The following is an 18,138-nucleotide window of genomic DNA, read 5'->3' on the forward strand; positions in this document are numbered from 1 at the left end:
TGAAGTATATTAGTTGGGAAAACGACACACGGCTGTCACGTGATTCTACTTTTTAGTAGATCTTCAGTCTCATGTGTTTTGTGTGTTTTTTTGTATATATTTTTAATTAACTGCTTGACTCCATTTAATTTATATCTGGCCTAGCATTTAACTCTCTTTTTCGTGTAGCTCTCAGCTATTTCTATTTTTTTTACTGGCATTTTTTTTTCAACTGCATGCGGGTGTTTTTACAAAAAAACAACAACCCCCCCTCCCCCAAAAAAAGAAAAAAAAACAGGTCTTTGTGTAAAATACAAACCTAAAACTTACTGTTGTGTGTTTTATGACTTGAAAATGCATTCAAATGTGGCCGATTCTCTGTTCCTCTATTTTATAAGATTACCAATTGTACAACAAGTATACAGTTTATGCTGTAGTCCAAAAACATGCAGGATGTAAATGGTTGTTTGTGTGGACATGTGTCCCTGTGATGGACTGGTGAAGTCTCCAAGGTCTACCCAGCTCTCGCCCCATGACCGCTGGGATCGTCTGCAGCTACCCTGCGACTCTGAAGGAGGATTTAGCGGTGGAAGATGGAAGAATGAATCTGGACTATATTTTAAAAAAAGTATAACCATTCCTTTTCTAAAACAATGTTTGTGGCTCTTTTTTTTTAGAAAAGCAAATGAGCAGCATGTCTGTGTTGTCAAATCTGCAGTTATAGACTCATCCCTGAGGCAAACTGCTCCATAATTTGGGGAATTTTAGGATTGTGGCTCGAACACCAGGGTTTCCGACTGCAGCCGTCAAAGTTGGAGAGAACACTCGCTGATGAATTCCTCAGACCAAGGCCAGCAAGGATTTAGTGGCAATCAGAACTGTATTAGAAGGAAAGTTTGTTGGTCAAAAACTGCAGCATCAAACTTTATTTTTGGACTCACTCCCTTTCGCTGCTATTAATTGCAATCAGATACAGATGGGTCATGTTGGGAAACTCATCATGTTTAGGTTATAGAAAACGTCTGTTCTGTGAACTCAAACTTGTTTATGTAAGAAAGTGAACACGTGTATATATTTTATGGGGATTTATTTTTCATCATTACAAGTTTGAGGCAGAAAGATCAAGGCTTTTCATCAGGGTGATGCATAGAAACAGCAGTGTGAGGAGGGAGGAGAGGGTCACACCCGTGATTTACTCCCCTTCTCTGCCCTGTCATTACGCCCACACTGGAGAGAAAGGAGTCTGACCATGCAGGAGAGGTGAGGCATACAGCAGATTAATCTTCATGGTCCAACTCGGCAGGAGTAGAAAAGTTGAGCGACCCACTTTAAACAGTGTGGGAATGGGCCTGATCACATTGGAACATTGGCCCTGAGAGAAAACTGAAGAAATTACAGTCTCTGCCTTCAAACAATGCAGCAGAGTCGTGTGTCCTTGTCCTTCATGCAGACCTCACTCACGCTGCGAGACTCTTCTCCTGGTTCCTCTGCCACAAGGCGACATTTTTGAGAGACCAAGTTTAGTTGGAAACTGGGAGGAATGCTGACAATTCAGACGTGGGTTTTGCATCGATAAGTGCTTGTTTTGCTGTTTGTCTCCTCCAGGCTTCGAGCTGTCACTTTTCAAGCTACAGCGTGGACAATTCGTCTCCACAAGGGGGCACAGACTAATACCAAATACAACTGACTTATTTGTGTAAATAAATCCCTCTCTGGATTGAATTTAGAAAAATAGAATAATAGGATTTTGGAATGTTTTCGTGTTCTTTGCGCCTATTATCCACTGCTCCACTAATTGTCCCTGAATCTGTGATATGTGCATGTATCCAACAGAACACATGTAATTACTTCAAGAATGTTAACAAGGCAACAGCACTTGCTGTCACGGTCCTCCCAAATTAACCCAAATGCAAGATGACGCAACAAAGCAGAAATTTAATTCCTACAGTCTGTCTCTCTGTGGTCGGTTCGTCTGAGGTAACCAGGGCAGAAATGATACTTTCCTTTAGCCCCATAATCAAACCTGAACCATAAATGCCTAAAAGATTGGGTTGAAACAAATATATGTCCTCACAGCCTTTGAAAGATATAAATATTTTAGCTATCTTATCAGGGTAATATTTAACTCATTACAGGCCAAGTCGTGACCATGTTTTTGTTTTGCCTTCCTTTTAGTTATTTCTTTGCTATATTTTGGCTGCTTGTAAACATTTTGGAATTTAACTTCATGATGACAGAACAACATATCCCTTTTAGAGTAATAACAGCACAGATGTTCTGTATTTCTTCCTTTATATCTCTTATCTATCTGATCATAAATGCTCAGGGAACTGTATGGGAGGTGAAAACCCACAGAGAGACCTTTAATCCCAGGGATTTGCACCGACTGTAGAGGAAGAAAAGAATTAACTCTGATAAGATGAAGTTTGGGCGTTTGTATTGGAGCCAGTGGAACTAAACAACTGGAAAGAAATGGAGTCAAAGGTCGTGCAAATAAAAAACACAGTGTCCATCATGACGTCATGAAAACGTATACAAAGTGCTCTTTCTGCATGATGTCTAATGGTTTGTAAATTCCTCGGAGCTCCTTAATGCACTTTAACTTTCAATCTGTCTTCAGGCCCCGTAAATAAACTGTCACGACAACCATGTGACACGTCAGATGACCAGAATACACACAGGCATGTAAAGAAGTAACGCTGCCCCCGGATGAAAATAAAAGGTCAGTGTGAGAAAAACAGGAGTGAAGGAAACACGATGATGTGATTGGACAGACAGGTGACAGATGGATCAGGTGACTGATGGAGGGTCTCGGCACGGACTCAGCAGAGAGACTCCGGCCTCATAAACACTTCAATTTCCTCTGACATCATGGCGTTCTGTCCTAGTTATCTGAGAAAAATCTGACATGTTTGTGGAGTGGGGAAGGAAACCAGAGAACCTGGAGAAAACCCCCTGCACACGGCACAATCACGCAAACACCATGTGAAAAGACCAAGGATCAAACCACTGAAATTTAAATTTTTTAAATGTTAGGCAAGATCACCGAGCCACTCTTCTGACTAAACAGACTAAACATCTAGCCCAAAAAGAACTTTTGTATTTTGGTTTAATTTGAATTTTATTCCAATTTTGTTCAGCCCATGATTTTGATGAGCATATCAAAACAGTTAAACCCAGTTACAGTGGCTGTGATCCTCCTTAACTCTAATAAACAGATACATTTTCTGTCATGATTTTACAAAACAGCTCAACCACAAAATTCTAAAAAAGGCAAGATAAACATGGGTATTGATTAATTCAAGGGTTTAGTGGATAACTACCATTCTGTTTTACTTCATGTGTGTTTTACTTTCTCTCTCCTGTGATTGGCTGCTCCCCCTGATGACTCTCACCTGTGTTCGATCAGACTCACCTGGTTCTCTGAGCTTCTGTCTCTGTGTCAAAGACATGTTCCTGGATTTTCACTTCTACTTTTGATGGCGTTTGTATTCCTCACCTTCAAAGTTGTGAGTTTTTCTATAATCATTTCTCTCAGCTGTAAATTAATTGAACTGACCTGAACCAGTGTCTGATGAGTAAGAGAGACATTAACTCATTCCCTTTTGGTTTTAGTTCCAGTTTTTATTTGACTCATGACTGATTTTGAGCAAATAAGATTGTTGTTGTTGTGAACTGCTTTATTTCCATTGCCCACCCTTTTGTCATTTTTATCTCCTTAGAATTAAAAAAAAATGTATTTAAGAGACCTTGACCTCTGACCTGCAGTGATCCAGCTTGTGGCACAGTCAGAGATTAAAGCCTTTGAATGTTATAAACAGATGTTATGATTTTAAATCACGTATGATTTAATTAGAGAAACCACGTTAAGACACATCACGCTGTTTCCAACAACTTTGACCAGTTCTATCTTGATATTTCTGTCAAGTGTTAAGCTCAGGTACATTTTATTCTCAAAGATGAACAATTCTATTCTATTTTATTCAATGAAAACATGTTTAGTTACTGAAGCTTTGCAACAGATTTTAATCAAACCAAATCTGATAAGAACAAAACTGAAAGAACATTTAAAGAAACTCAGTTTCAGGTTTGAGATGAGACAGAGAAGCAGGCACAAAAAAGTTGTGATAACTTCACCTGTTTGATTTCATGGTCACACTATAATAATAATACCTCCTTAGATAACATTCTCTGGTGATCAGTTCCTAAGTATTATTCTGATTGGTCAGGTTTTTTTTGTCTCCCTTTAACATACAGAGAGCTGCTCTCTGCTGCTGCTGTCTGTGAACAGTCACGTGGTTTACAGTAGGAGGAGGAAGAGTCAGAGTTTTGTCTTGGTTCCTTTCCTCCAATGACTCCAATGGTAGATTATGTGTCTGTAGAGGCTTTAAATGAAACAATAACGGCTGTTGATCCTGAGCCAGTTCAGGTGGTGACTTCTAAATGAGTCAATGTGTGAATAAGAAGAGCTCTAGCCGACTCCCCAGACCACAGGTTTCAATGGAAGGTAATGCTGGTAATCCTCTGTGATTTGGTAAACGCTGTTGTTTTTTTCCCCAGGTTTCCATCACATACTACACAGTGTATGTGATCGGTAAGAAACACACTAGAAATGTTCAACCTTCTCAAACAGGACACATGTGAAACCACTGAGCTCAAACGTAGGCCTTAATCTGAGCTAAATTAAATAAAAACAAACAAATGACCAATAGATTATCTCCTGTCATTTTACTTTGTATTTTTGAAGATTTTTATGACCTGATTTAATCAGTACTGGTTCTGGTACTTAGAAACAAGCAGCAGCCTTTAATGTAGTAGACTCACACACATACTAACTTACTAACTAACTAGCCAACCAACGAATGAACTAACTAACTTCTACTGTAAATCCTAACCGAACCTTTATGGTGATTATTCTGGACAGTCTGGATGTTTGAAGTCTGGATAGTCTCTGCTGTTTGTGTAATGATGCAGTTGAATTTAAGTCAAAAGTAAAATCTCAAGGAATTACAAGAATTAATTTAAAATGATTGAAAACTGCCTGTTTCTACTGCCATCAAACAAAAGTTACAAAACTTACCTGATCTTTTATAAACGATAAACTTAACAAGTTCATATTTTTGGTCCTAGATCATCAGTAAAAGTATTACTGGTGTTTTGAATCAGGAAAGAATTTACATAGACCTGGATGATGTCACAGTGCAACCAGAGTCTACAACAGCTGCGGTGATGTCCGTTTTCCTTCTACGGTCTACGGGCGGATCACTGCAGTCTGTTCACAAACCCGTGTACAGTAGCCATGAAGATGTCAACTCTCACAGGCTGCTGCTGCAGTCAGATATGCAGACTGAATGTATATATAGCACAGAGCTCCGTGCTACGGCGTCTGTGTCTTCCCTGGAGTGTTAGGGTGTTAGGGTTTTAGGGTCGTGATGTGGTTTCAGGGAGATGGGAAGTCGATTTGCGGTTCTGTCACATTTCAAGGAAAAGAAAAGACATGCTTGTGTTTTTTTTCTTTCTATTTTTTTTCTTTTTTAATCTTCCATCTATTCTGGGTTTTTACCACACTCTGCCTCCAGAACCTCATCTGTCAGCAAGTGTGAATAAGTGTGAGAGACTAGAGGTTGTGCCTCTAGCTGGATTGGCAGAGCTGGGTTCAGTTCTGTCGAAGTGAGCGGAGGTGAGAGACAGGGAGTATGAAGCTGAAGCAATGAGAGGAGGTTTTCCAACGGTGGAAGGACAAAGAGCCTTTATACCAGTCAGGATGTGTTGATGGAGGAGCCACACTTTCAGAGGGAAATTGTGAGCCAGGACCTTTTATAAAAACTGGAAATCGCTCAAACATAAATAAAGAAGAAATGAAAAAACAAACAAAGGAAGATTTCTCTCTCTAGGACAGTCAGGAATCCTTTATTACTGTTTGTTTTTTCAGATCAGTGTTTGTGTTTGCTGATTGTTCTCTGATTCTCTTTGTTCCAGCATCCAGGGCACTAACAAGTTATGAGCTGTTTACAAGAATATCACTGCTGCCCTCAAACCTCAAGCTAGCTGATGATTTATGGAAAACTGTGGTCTCACCAGAGATTTAGACAATTACCAAAGACTAGTTTCACACAGATTTATGTCTTGTTGAGAGACTCTGCAGCCTTTAATGTCGTTCAAACCGGAACGCTCTGCCTCTGACAATAGTACTATTTGGTTATTGTACATTCCTCACTGAGGTTGGGTCTTTTCTCAGACTTGGTTTATTTCTGTCGTGTCGAGTGGACTGTGATTTTTAAATGGAGAACAAACAGTTTTTCCATTTGTCTGGTCTGGTTAGCCTTTACTGCACATTCTTGGAAAATAAGCACTTAAACCCTGGCTCTTAGTGACCAGGTAGAATCGATAACACTGGTCTGTGTGAAGGAGCAGACCCTTTATCAGAACCCAGGAATCTTTCTGGTCATAAAAAGGCAGCCATCAGGATGTGACTTGTTTTAAAATGTAAGACGTCAGCAGTTAAAAATGTCTCCGGTGATGTCACCACACACACCTACAGTATTGACCCGGAAAAGATGTTTTTTTTCCCTCTTCATGTGTGTTTGTGTGTGTGTGTGTGCATGTGCATAAAGCTTCTTTGAGCAGAGGAGAACTGATCGTACCTGACAGCAGAATTACATCTGGACCAATCAAGCAGCCAACGCCGTGGCCAAAATCTGGAGCCGGTGCGGAGCTGCCTTAAGGTGCTGCACCACTAATGGTTCACAGATGCGGCCTTTACAAAAACACGTCTCACAGAAAACCCATTTTGAAAAGTTCCAATTTTCTTATCAGCATCGTTTTGCACATTATGTTAGGACTTAATGGACTCATGTTTCTCTCTGTGAGCCGCCATGGTTTCCATTTGCTTAACTGGTTTCAGCTCAGATGACATCTGTTGGTAATAATCTCTGCTGCAGATCTGAGGATCAGGACACAGTTTTGACCAGGATACATGGGTTTCTGTTGTTTTATAGATCTGTTCCTTCTACCACAACACACTGTGTTCATTATGGTGAAGATAAATGTTGTTCTTACCTTTATATATAAAAGTATAAAACTATAAACCAGGGCTGCGGGCCGCACTGACCTGACCTGACCACGTCTTTGTGGATGTTATTGGTCTAGCTATCTACCTGTCTGCCTGTCTGTCTGTCTGTCTAATCTATCGATCTTTATGTCGATCGATCGAGACCAGTTGATGTGACCTGGTGACAACATAGTACCATCTTAGGAACCATTTCTCTTTTTACCCATAATCTTGAGAACCAAAGCTTCAAGATGTTGTCTAGAAATCATCCAGACATGTTCTTAAGAGGTCGTCCCTTTAGTGTGAATAAAGGGACGACCTCTTAAGAACATGTCTGGTGCTTCACTGGTACTTAACTAAAACATACTGACATCTGTACCCTGTCAGAATACAGGATACACACTTTAGCACCTACTGTACCAACGATGTGGAGATGTGGCAATTAATTTAAGCCCGTTGTTGTCTCCATGCCTCGACTCGCCTGGACTTGTTTTTGATGTTTCATCGTCAGAACAAATTAATGATGAAACAATCTGAACACTTCGAGCATTTTCTGGAAGCATAGAAAGGATTGAGGGGAGAAATTGAAATTCGGAAAATGCCAGAGAAGAAGAATGGAAAATTCTATGAAATTCTATGGACAAATCAAGCATTTTATTAGAATGTAATGTTATTTAACATCACACAACTTAAAGGACAACTCTGATGTGCTGAATATTCAGGTGAACTGTCCAGGATGTGACCCCGCCCTTCCCTGATGACTGCTGGGGGTTAGGTTAGGGCAGTTGTTCTCAATTATTTTCTGTCATGGCCCCCTAGGGGTCAGAAATGTTTTCATGCCCTGCCCCTGAATTGAAATACTACTGAGAACCTAATATACATTTTCTCATCTGTACAAATCTCTGAGTTGCTGCCCCCTAGTGACTGGAGGCTTATTTATTGTTAAAACGTTACAGCAGCGACACACTTCTGTCCAGTCTGCCATACATGATTCCAATGGAAGCCTCTCACACCCAACCCCCCTAGGTCCCTCGGCACCTCATCGTGTCCCCCCAGGGGGCCCCACCCCACTATTTGAACAGTACTGGGTTAGGATCACTATTGAAGCCTAAATAAAAACAAAATACCTAATAGGCTAAAACATTTAAACTTTAAAGTAGTAAAGTTCCAATCTTTTATATGTGCAAAGTTGAAAAGTAAGAGAACACGGAGTCCTATTTGTAACTGTAGTATTTTAACGCAGTATGTGGGACTGTAGTAAAGCTGCAGACGTGTTCCTTGGCTCTGTAATGTTTTAGGTCACTAGAGAATGAATTTTTGCACCTCCTCCGACCCTGTTCCATAATCTTTAGGGCAAATGTGGAAACTGGACACCCCGGCTTCCTGTAGCCAGGTCACGACAGTTATGCATGTCATTGGTAATGTGCCAGAAAACACTCTCTCTCTCTTTATTTTGTAAAGAAAATCCATGTGGAAACATATGTGGGCTGGAGGGACAGAGGAGAAAATTATGCACCTTTAAAACTTTATTACGAGGCCTATTTAGATTTTTATTTGCCTCTCACACCCATTTGGCAGCAGACAGACCTCAGCAGCCTCACAGGGGCAGAAGAGGGACTCACTGTGGTATTCTGTGTTTACTGAAAGAGAACAACAAGCAAGAACAGGCTCTCGGCAAAGCCATCTTGACAGACAGGCATGGAAATGAAGTGCCATTCCACAAACAGCTGTGTCACGCATACACAGGCAAACACACACGTTACAGTGAAACACCTTCACCACAATCACCAACTCCATTCAGCTGCTCCCTCCACTAATGGCCAGTGACTGTAATATACCAAAAAGACAAGCTGTTACATGAATGCACCTGCCTACGCCACACACACACACACACACACACATTCCCACACTTAGGTATGGAGGTGACAGCTGCAGGAAGGCTGTCCAAACACAGCAGCCTCTTCTGACAGCAGAAGTGAAAGTGACTGTTGATTTTGTTAATTTGCATTTTAGATGTGTTTATCAAAGTAAAAACTTGATTTAAAAAAAAAAAAAAATTAGATGCCACCACACGCGATGACGCTCTCTAAATTGATACCATCTGCTAAGATGGCATATTAGACATGAGTCACACACCTACATGCCTCACCTTGCAATATCACCTGATCTTTGTGCCTCTGACTCAAAGTTTTTAATTTTGGTCGTTGTCACTGGCACACCTACGGTGAACTGAGAGGAGACTGTGTACTTTCATTTTGGGGAAATGTGTTTTCTTGCATGTTGCTAACCGTCCTACAAGTGGTGCTGTGAACACAGTTTTAATGTAGTGGACCATGTGAGTTGAACGTGTCAGTACAGATGATGATTGTGATTATAAATCTGATCCTACAACTTCAGAGGAACATTACATAAAGACTGGACATGTCAAAGTCCAAATGTCACTGACACATGGTATTGGGTGTTGTCAGTTGACAACTGGGTAGATCAGGGTCTACAAGTAGAACAGAGGGAGTTCTGAGCAATTACATAAAATAATAGATTAAGTTTTATTTTAAGAAGCGAATCACTAGAGCAAGACTGTAGCAGTATTGAATCAGACCGTATACAACTACAGCCATTTAATCAAAGTAGTAATTATACTGTATATTTAGAGTTTTCAATGTAGGTAGATCATTTCACCCCAAAAAAGTGTGGACACCTCTGGGGGACAGAGTGAATTACTTCATATTAATTAACATTTACTTTCAAGATTGTAAACATGTTTTAATGTAAAACTACAAGGTCTTGGAACCCACACAAATGTCTGGAGTGCAGTCAGAGATTTTTTTTTCATCATTGTCATGTTTCTACATCTGTTGCTTTGTGCTACTAATGTGACCCATTAGGAGTGTTTTAAGCTGCACTGAGATCATCTAATGTCTACAGCACAGTAAACCAAACCTACATGTCATCCAGTGAGTGTATTCATTCCGTTCATCTGTGGTACACACATCGCCCACACAGTACAAGTGTCCACTCTGATGTCAGCCTTCAGACTAAAACAGCTGAGCTCAGGGGTCTATTTGTGTACATCCTACCTCTTTAAAACCATGGTCACCTGTTACTTAGTTTTCATAGAAGCTCTGTAGACAGTATATAAAAACCGGATGCAGCCTTGTGGTGGCAAAATGACGCATTCTTTTTGGGAAACCTTAAGAGCGGGGATTTGACTGGCACCGTAACCAATTTTAAGACTGGATTTCCCCGTATGCCATATGAGACCATGCACATATTGACTAGCTAACAATAATTCAGTGTCAGCTGACATGAGTCTGATATTTTGCGGTCTATTTTCCTCCAAACAGGATCATAAATAACAGTGCTGACACCAGGAGAGCTGACAGTATTGACTGAAACAGTGAACAAGCCTCGAATGTGTTGTCTAACATTATAAATCAAGTCCATTCTTCTCTGGATGCTGATTTATACTGACTTCTTTCACGAAACCAGTTTCTTTTCAGAGTGAAGGACTAGCTTTTTTTTATATTCACAACCTGGTTGAGGCAGGAGTGTTTGGACAGGGTTAGTCTAACGACCCGTACTCTCATCAGTGACACTGAGAACCACAGTGACTAATTGTTTGTGCTGTCACATTACTTCAATGGCACGGTGTCAAGTGATGTTGACAAGCTTTGATTTTACTCTGTTTGTTTAGTATTATGACGAAGCTGCACAGACATGCAGTTTAATTGGCTGCATTAGTTGGAGGATAATGCGACTGTCACTGAAATATATATTTGGTATTTTAAATCTTTTGTCCCATGTACAGATCCCTTACACACAGATCCAGCTAATATAGTCACACAAAAGTAAAAAAAACAAATTGTAAAAAACCTTTCTGGTGGGAACTGCAAAGATGGCTGACTGTTCAGTTTTTTTATTGCTGTTTTTGTCAATTTAGCTGTTTCATTAGCCTTGGGCTAATGGTTAAAGAATTAGGTCGAAGGATTGTCGGTTTAAATCCCGGCCTTGCCAAACCTGTGGTTCAGTGGGTAAACACCCAAATCTCCAATGTCTCCCTTTTTTCATTTATTTGTTGTGTTTGTCTTGTTTCTTTTTTCAGTATAGATGGAACCACACTGGGACTGATTTATTATTTTGGTTTGACTGTACTTGTAGAGTATGTGTACAATTAGTAATGTCTTGTTGTTTGCTGCCTAGTAGACAACCTAGTTGTTTGTTAGGGTAGTTAAGATTTTGATTAATTGTTTGGCAAACTGGCATCCTTTCAGTTAGTTGTTCATTAATTAGTTAGTTGTTTTGTCTTTTTTGTGGTTGTCGGTTGGTCACTTTGTTTTTTGGTTGAGCCCATCTGGCCTGTTCTTTTGGTTTAATTTGGTTGGTTAGGTAGTTGATAACTACTGTGAGTAATGTAGACACTAAAACATTTAGTGTTTAGCAATTCTTAATTAAATTATTAACAAAAACAATTAAGACATTTATCTTTAGTTCAGCTCCTCTCTCTCTCTCTCTCTCTTTCTCTGTCTGTCTTCCTTTCCCTCCCTCTCTCTCTCCCTCTCTCTGTTTCTCTCTCTCACACCCACCCACAGCTGTCCTAACACTTTCACTGAAACAACAGACCTACATTACTCGGCCTCAGACTCCTGGCATGCCTACCTCAGCAGACCACGGACCCGTGTGGGGAGGTGATCTCTGACCAGCAGGTGCTGCTGACAAAGTCACATTAGCTCCTATGTTGAGTAGATGCTGCAAAAATGTGTTCACATGCACACCACCAGGTAGTGATGACAGCTACAACTGTGAGATAATAGAAATATGATAACAAAGAGAGTGTGACCAGTAATACAGGTGTTAGCACGACACCGGGCAATAAGCCTTTGGCAACAGCGGAGATAAACTGCAGCCTTGTCACAGATTAATGTGTAAGCACAGGACTTTGTGGGAAATGATAGATATGTCATCCCTGACACATTAATTAAAAATTCACTGAATTTAATTTGAGAAATAATTAATGGGTAACTGTTGGAAATATCAAAGATCAGCCTGAAACTATTTGTGAAAGAGGTAAATAGTTAAGAGGTCTTTGTGTAAGGTTTTTTGCCTGAGCTCAGCAAAAGTAAGTCCCATATTGTGCAAATGTAAATAAGCATTTAAACATGTCAGAAACTTGGCCTGCTCGTGAGTTCCCCGTTTGATTCCAAAGTGAATCTGTAGCTTGGGCAACAGACCAAGGTGGATTAGTGCAGCATGAAAGCCGTGCTCTGTGCTGTCAATCACCTGTTGCTAATTGCCAGTGGCAGGTTGGTGGAAGGAGGAGGGGAACAGAAACTGCAAATGTTTATCTTACTGCTGATCTTTAAACTTACCTACCACCGCTTTAACCGTTGAGGTGCAGTTTGAGGCGGCTTTCTCACAAAATGACTGCAGATTACGTTGGGACAGCTGCAACAGGAACAGCAATTTCACAGCGTGTCGTTCAACCATCGGTGTTTCTTCAGAGCGCAGCTGAGTGTACACAGTCAGTCAGGGCTTAATTCACTCAAACCTTCATAGGTTTTATTGGAGGTCCACTAGTGTTCTTTTAGCTTCCAGCCATGGAGTTAGTTTGTCAGTGAAGTGCTCGAGGAAGGGTGAGATGGTTCACAAGGTCGGAGCCTCTCAAATTACCGGCTGATTTACAGTCCAACCTGTGGTCGAGAACCCAGGGTCATGACCGAGAGAAAGTATGATGTTGTGGTTACAAGTGGCCGACATTAGTTTTCTTTACAGGGTGTCTGGGTGTAGTCGGCCCAGGACCTCAGACGTATGGAGTAGCAACTGCTGCCCCTTTACATTGATGGATGCCATTTGAAGTGGTTTGGGTATTAGCATGCCTTCCGAACGCCTCCCTCTCTCTCGCTCTCTTGCTCTCTCGGTACCTCAAGCATGTCGGTCTGGAACTAAACTGGAACCAGAAAGTACTGGAGCGACATACTATACACTATATGATGGGAGCACACTTCGAGGGCCAAATGATTTTTTTCCCTACTGAAAAACCATAGGCCTCTCTTTCCCACATGCATGTTTTTATTACTTCAGTCCTCATATACAGTACTTTGATCCCTTTGTGGAGTGAAACCAAAACTTAAATAAAAACCTTAAATTTTATTATTTGTTAAAGTTCAACCTCACATTTAATATAATTACATTCTCTTTTGCACAAATAGTTTCACCATTGGTGGTTACTGTATGTCAACAACATGATGAATGTTTTGGAAAAGTCTTATTTAGTTCTTCAACTGAGCTCCTGGAGGTCATTTTGTTTGATATGTTTATTAAAAAAAGCTTCATCTCAGGTAGTAAAAACACAAAGGGCTTAAATTCACCTGGGGAACATATTGAACCAAATCATAGTCAGTATTCGTATCTGCAATTTAAACCACAGATAGATGAAGATGATAAATAAATAAAGAAGCCTAAAGATTACCAAAGGGTAAAGGACACTGAACCATGAATTATAAAATAGAAAATTCAATAGGGCTTCAAATAAAATAAATGATAAATTAGTTCAAACTAAGCTAAGAGTTTACAATAGCAGTCCTGTTAAGCCACAAGAGCACAATAGCGAAACCGTGGCAAAATGATGTAGGAAGACAAAATAAGCGAAATCAAAACATAGTTTCAAAATTGCTGAAAGAGTCACACAATGCAGTCAAATAACTTAAATACAGATAAGTTTAAATTCCGCATAAAACCAGATTCTCAAGGTTAGCCACTGACTAAATACAAACTGTAGAAAAAACATTGTTTTTGTCCACAGGGTCACTCAGAGAAGCTCATGAATGATGACATTCCTTAAATTTGTGTCTCCTTTCACTAAATGAATGTCAAAAAATAATAAATGTAGTTAGTTAAGTGTTAAATGCCGAGTTTGAAGTTTTCTTTAGTTTGAAGTAGCTGACAGCTGATCAACAGACAGGTTAACAGATGTTATTTATACAAATCCCTAAAATAAATTACACAGACCAATTGTACACAAAGCCACTAAAAGAGAAAAAATGTGTCCCACCACTCTTTGTGTTTTTCCTGTAACAAACAGGATTTGAACCGAACACCCAGACACATTAAGGCACGTAGGGATTAAGGTAAACTCTCATTTTCACACACTCCCCTCCTAAACACTCCTCTCCATTTCCCCTTCTCTCCATCTCATCTGATATGAGCCTGCTCAGTGGGGTCATCTGGAACTGAGCCAACAGGTGGCTTTGAATGGAGGCTCTGGGCTGCCAGGGTGGGGGGCTGTGCTGGTCTGATGTGTGGCAGTTCCCGTCAGATCCTGGAGGGTGACCTCTCTCCCTTCCCCGTCAGGAATCCAGAACGACTTTATTCTGAGCCGCGTCTCCTCTTGCTCCTTCCTCTGCGCTTCCTTAAACATCTACAATGGCCTTTAGGTCGGCAGTCACTGGATATGGAGGAAGCAGAGGAAGAATGTGCCTGAAGGAGCAGGTCATTCTGCTTGGCTGAGCAAATAGGAACATCTGCCAGTCCGTTATGTCTCCTGTCCTCGATATCAATGGAGACAAGAAAATGGCCTGTGAATCATCAACTATAAGAATGTACACGTACTTAAAGGCTAAAGATCAATAGCCACAGATTTATGAAAGAGTTGAAGAGAACAGTGACATCATGTTGTTTTGCAGTTAGAACCTTGGTTTCTGTGAAAATCACCACTATCCTCAACAGCATCTTGGAGTAAATGATAAATCAGTTTTTGAATCAAGATCTGGATACTTATAGATGTCTATCTTATAACTTATGAAACTTATAGATGTTCAAAAAGTGAAGCCCTGCTGAATTTGGACCATTCTTTAAATATAATGTCACGTGGAGCCAATGAAAGGGGGTGAGCCACTGGTTGCAAACCACCTCTTTTGGGCAAGGTCACCAGCAGGTCACCAGCTTGTGTGCTGCCTTTGGGTGGTACGATTTTCAGTTTGGAGTTTGCGTGTTCTCACTACGGCCTCAACAGCAAACTCCATTTATTTGGTATGAATATTACTGTGAATGTTCCTTTACTTATACAACTGCTTGGTTGTAGCCACAATATTAAATATTAAAACATATTTCTGTTATCAGTGATAAAACTGTCATATCCAATCCACTTGCTCTTGTGGTGACTTTAATGTTTGTAATGTAAGAGTGAAGATAAACCTCTGGACTGGGGACATCATGAAGAGTCCGTTTGTTTTCTCCTCGTGGGTCAGCAGTGTATTTGACTTTTTTTACTACTTCATCCACATCAGACTTGCATACTTTTGACTTTAAAAACAACACAAGTCAAAGTCAAAGGTATTTTCTTTGTAGAACTTCGGCCAACAAAAATGATCTTAAGACCCTATTTCCATCGCAGTTCAAGTCAAACTATTTTACGGTTTATTTAACTGGCCATGAAAAGACGTTGACAGAGGGAACAGTGTTGTTTTGAATCTGATTGGCTGATGGTGGAGTCAAACAGTGATCCACATTGTGACGCTCGGTACTGTTTACATGTACGTTCATGATGAAGTCTGGCTACTTTGTACAGATTTAGAGACAAATTTAACAATGGGCTCATTACAGTTCAAATGTTAGCTGTTAGCAGGTTAGCTTTCCTGAAGTAGATTTCACTACCCTCTCTATATAATAATTGTTGTATTTGTATTTTAACTTTTAACTTGTGAGTTACATGCTAGTATGGATTGTTTAAATTTAAAGTAGGCTAACTGCTCTAGTGATGCTATGTTATGCTTGGTGGAGAAAGGATAGCAGCTAACTTTTGTGCACTCTCCTAAGCAAATGGTAATGGTAAACAACTAACTTGTCTCTTGGGTGTTTCATGGAGGTTGAATTTGTTCAGTTGTGAATTGTGAGAATATGACAGAAATAAGACAAAGTTAAAGACATTTTGACCAATCAAACCACAGATGTCAGACATGAGAAAAGCTTCTGCTAGTTTAACCATGGAGGGCCCTCTTTTTTCCCTGGTGGTCTTTTTCATCTCCCTATGGCTGCCCTCATTTCTATCTATACTCAAAACAGTAGTTTGGTTTCCCCTAGTCTCCTGTGATGAGAACTGGGTGTAACAAGAAGACACCATGTGACCCTGTCTTTTCTTGGAGTCTGACCTATAAACATATATAGAATAAAGGCAGGATATCACTGCCTCCAACTCGTACTTCTTCCATTACCCTATTGTATGTATTTGTTTTAGTTCATGGGAATTTCATACAAAGAAAAAAGAGTTCAGCTTCACACTGAATTATAGGGATAACAAATAAAAAAAACTACAAACTACTAACCGTGAAAACCCCCTAAATGTACCAACACAATCCAAACATTAAAAGTGTGGGAGATGAATTTCAGCGTCAGCTGCCACTGAGTGTTTCTCCTCAGCTCTGGTCTCCTGGCCTGTTTGAAATACAAATGACCACAGTGCAGCCAACCACACACGGATCATTTACATTACAACTCAACACGTAGGTCACACATGCCCTACAGCTCCAAAACATCTCACCTCAACTCACACAAGCGCACATACACACAGCAGTGCCACATTACCACCAACATTTGCTCATTACCACATACCCGTCTGTATGTATAACAAGTATGCAGCTCACAGATGTCCATTTGTGAAAGAGCAGTGGCCATGTGTGGAGCCACGACTACAGTGACTCTTGAAATCACGTGGCACCTTGTGGTTTTTACAATAGTATAAAGGGTTAAGTATTTCCTGACAGTATCTGTACCTGACCAGTACTTCAGCATCATCAGGAAGCAATACATCTGTGTTGAGGAAAATTCTCAGACAGAGGAAATTACCAGCAAACAGGGATGTAGAAAATATACAAACGTATATATGTATATATATATGTACATATATGCACATACACATAAATATATATTGCATATTTTCTACATCCCTACATATATAATTATAGATATATAAATAACGTAACACAACAAGTAGCAGCTAGCAAAGTTTGACAAAAGTAAGGCCACTGAGAACTTAGCTAGCAGATTTTAACCAAGGTAGCAACAAAGTTTATCAGGCATTTTAAGATTTTTACTTAGAAATAGCACAATTAAAGATAAATCTTTCAGGTTGATAACCTAAAGTGAACCTACAAAAAGCTAAATATTAGCCAAAATTACAGAGAGAGAGAGAGAGAAAAGGGTAAGTAAACATGGTCAAAACTATTTGTCTTTGAATAAACTTTAGGGTAGCAACAAATGTGGAAGAAATAGCCAGAGGTGCTAAAAGGTAAGATAGTAAACAGAACCAGTGGTTAGCCCTAGAGTAATAAAAATGAAGGTATATAAATGTTCTTCAGGTTAGCTGGACTAGGTCTTACACTAAAGTATAAATAACTTCAAAATTATTTACAAGTTGTTGTTGAACTGTCACTGTCGTCAGGTAACAGTACGTCTGTGCTCTGACACGTGGAACCGCTTTATCAAACCTGGGCCTAGTCAACATCATTGAGGTGTAAGACATATGTGTGTGTGTGTGTGTGTTAGTGTGATTCTGTTTGTGATTGGTGAGGAGGCGGATTATTTGGGGGAGATGGAAGTTCACCAGCTAATCAGACTAACAGATGAGCCCGTATCCTGTTCTCACACATGCTGGCCTGGTCACACTTGTTGGGCAGTGCGCATACACGTGTGTTTATGTGTGTGTGTGTGTGTGTGCTGGAACAATGACGCTGCTGTTTGTCCACTGGTCTTAGCTGCTGAAGTTGCCTCACACCTGTGCCTGGCAGCTTTCCCAGCAGCTCCCCCCTCCTCAGCACTCACGCACATAGAACTCCCCCTCGCAGACGTACACATGGACTCACATATACGCACACACGCCCACTGAAAATCCACTTAAGTTCTCACTTTACATCCTGTCTTAGCCTTTAGTGGCTAACTACAAAGAACAATGCATATTCAGCAGGCTCAGCCGCTCAGATAAAGCACACGCGGCGCCTCAGGCACGTCTTATCATTTCATATCAACATGGAAAAAAGAAAAACAAATCACCGGTTTCCTCTTTCTCCTGCTCCTCACTCACCTCCTCTACCTCCTCCTTTTTCCGCCCCTCATACCTG

The 18,138-nt window shown here is 40.3% G+C and overlaps 1 protein-coding gene across 1 annotated transcript in view; it reads left to right on the forward strand.

Moving 5' to 3' along the window:
• The first annotated feature begins 3,267 nt into the window (after positions 1–3,267).
• Positions 3,268–18,138, forward strand: part of epha2b (eph receptor A2 b) — a 50,928-nt gene continuing 36,057 nt past the window's right edge. The window contains exon 1 of the mRNA XM_025059430.1: positions 3,268–3,488. The gene's annotated coding sequence lies outside the window, so the exon portion shown is untranslated. The remainder of the gene's footprint in view (positions 3,489–18,138) is intronic.

Source organism: Cynoglossus semilaevis, chromosome 10 (genome assembly GCF_000523025.1).
Source record: "Cynoglossus semilaevis isolate Cse_v1.0 chromosome 10, Cse_v1.0, whole genome shotgun sequence".
NCBI lineage: Eukaryota > Metazoa > Chordata > Actinopteri > Pleuronectiformes > Cynoglossidae > Cynoglossus > Cynoglossus semilaevis.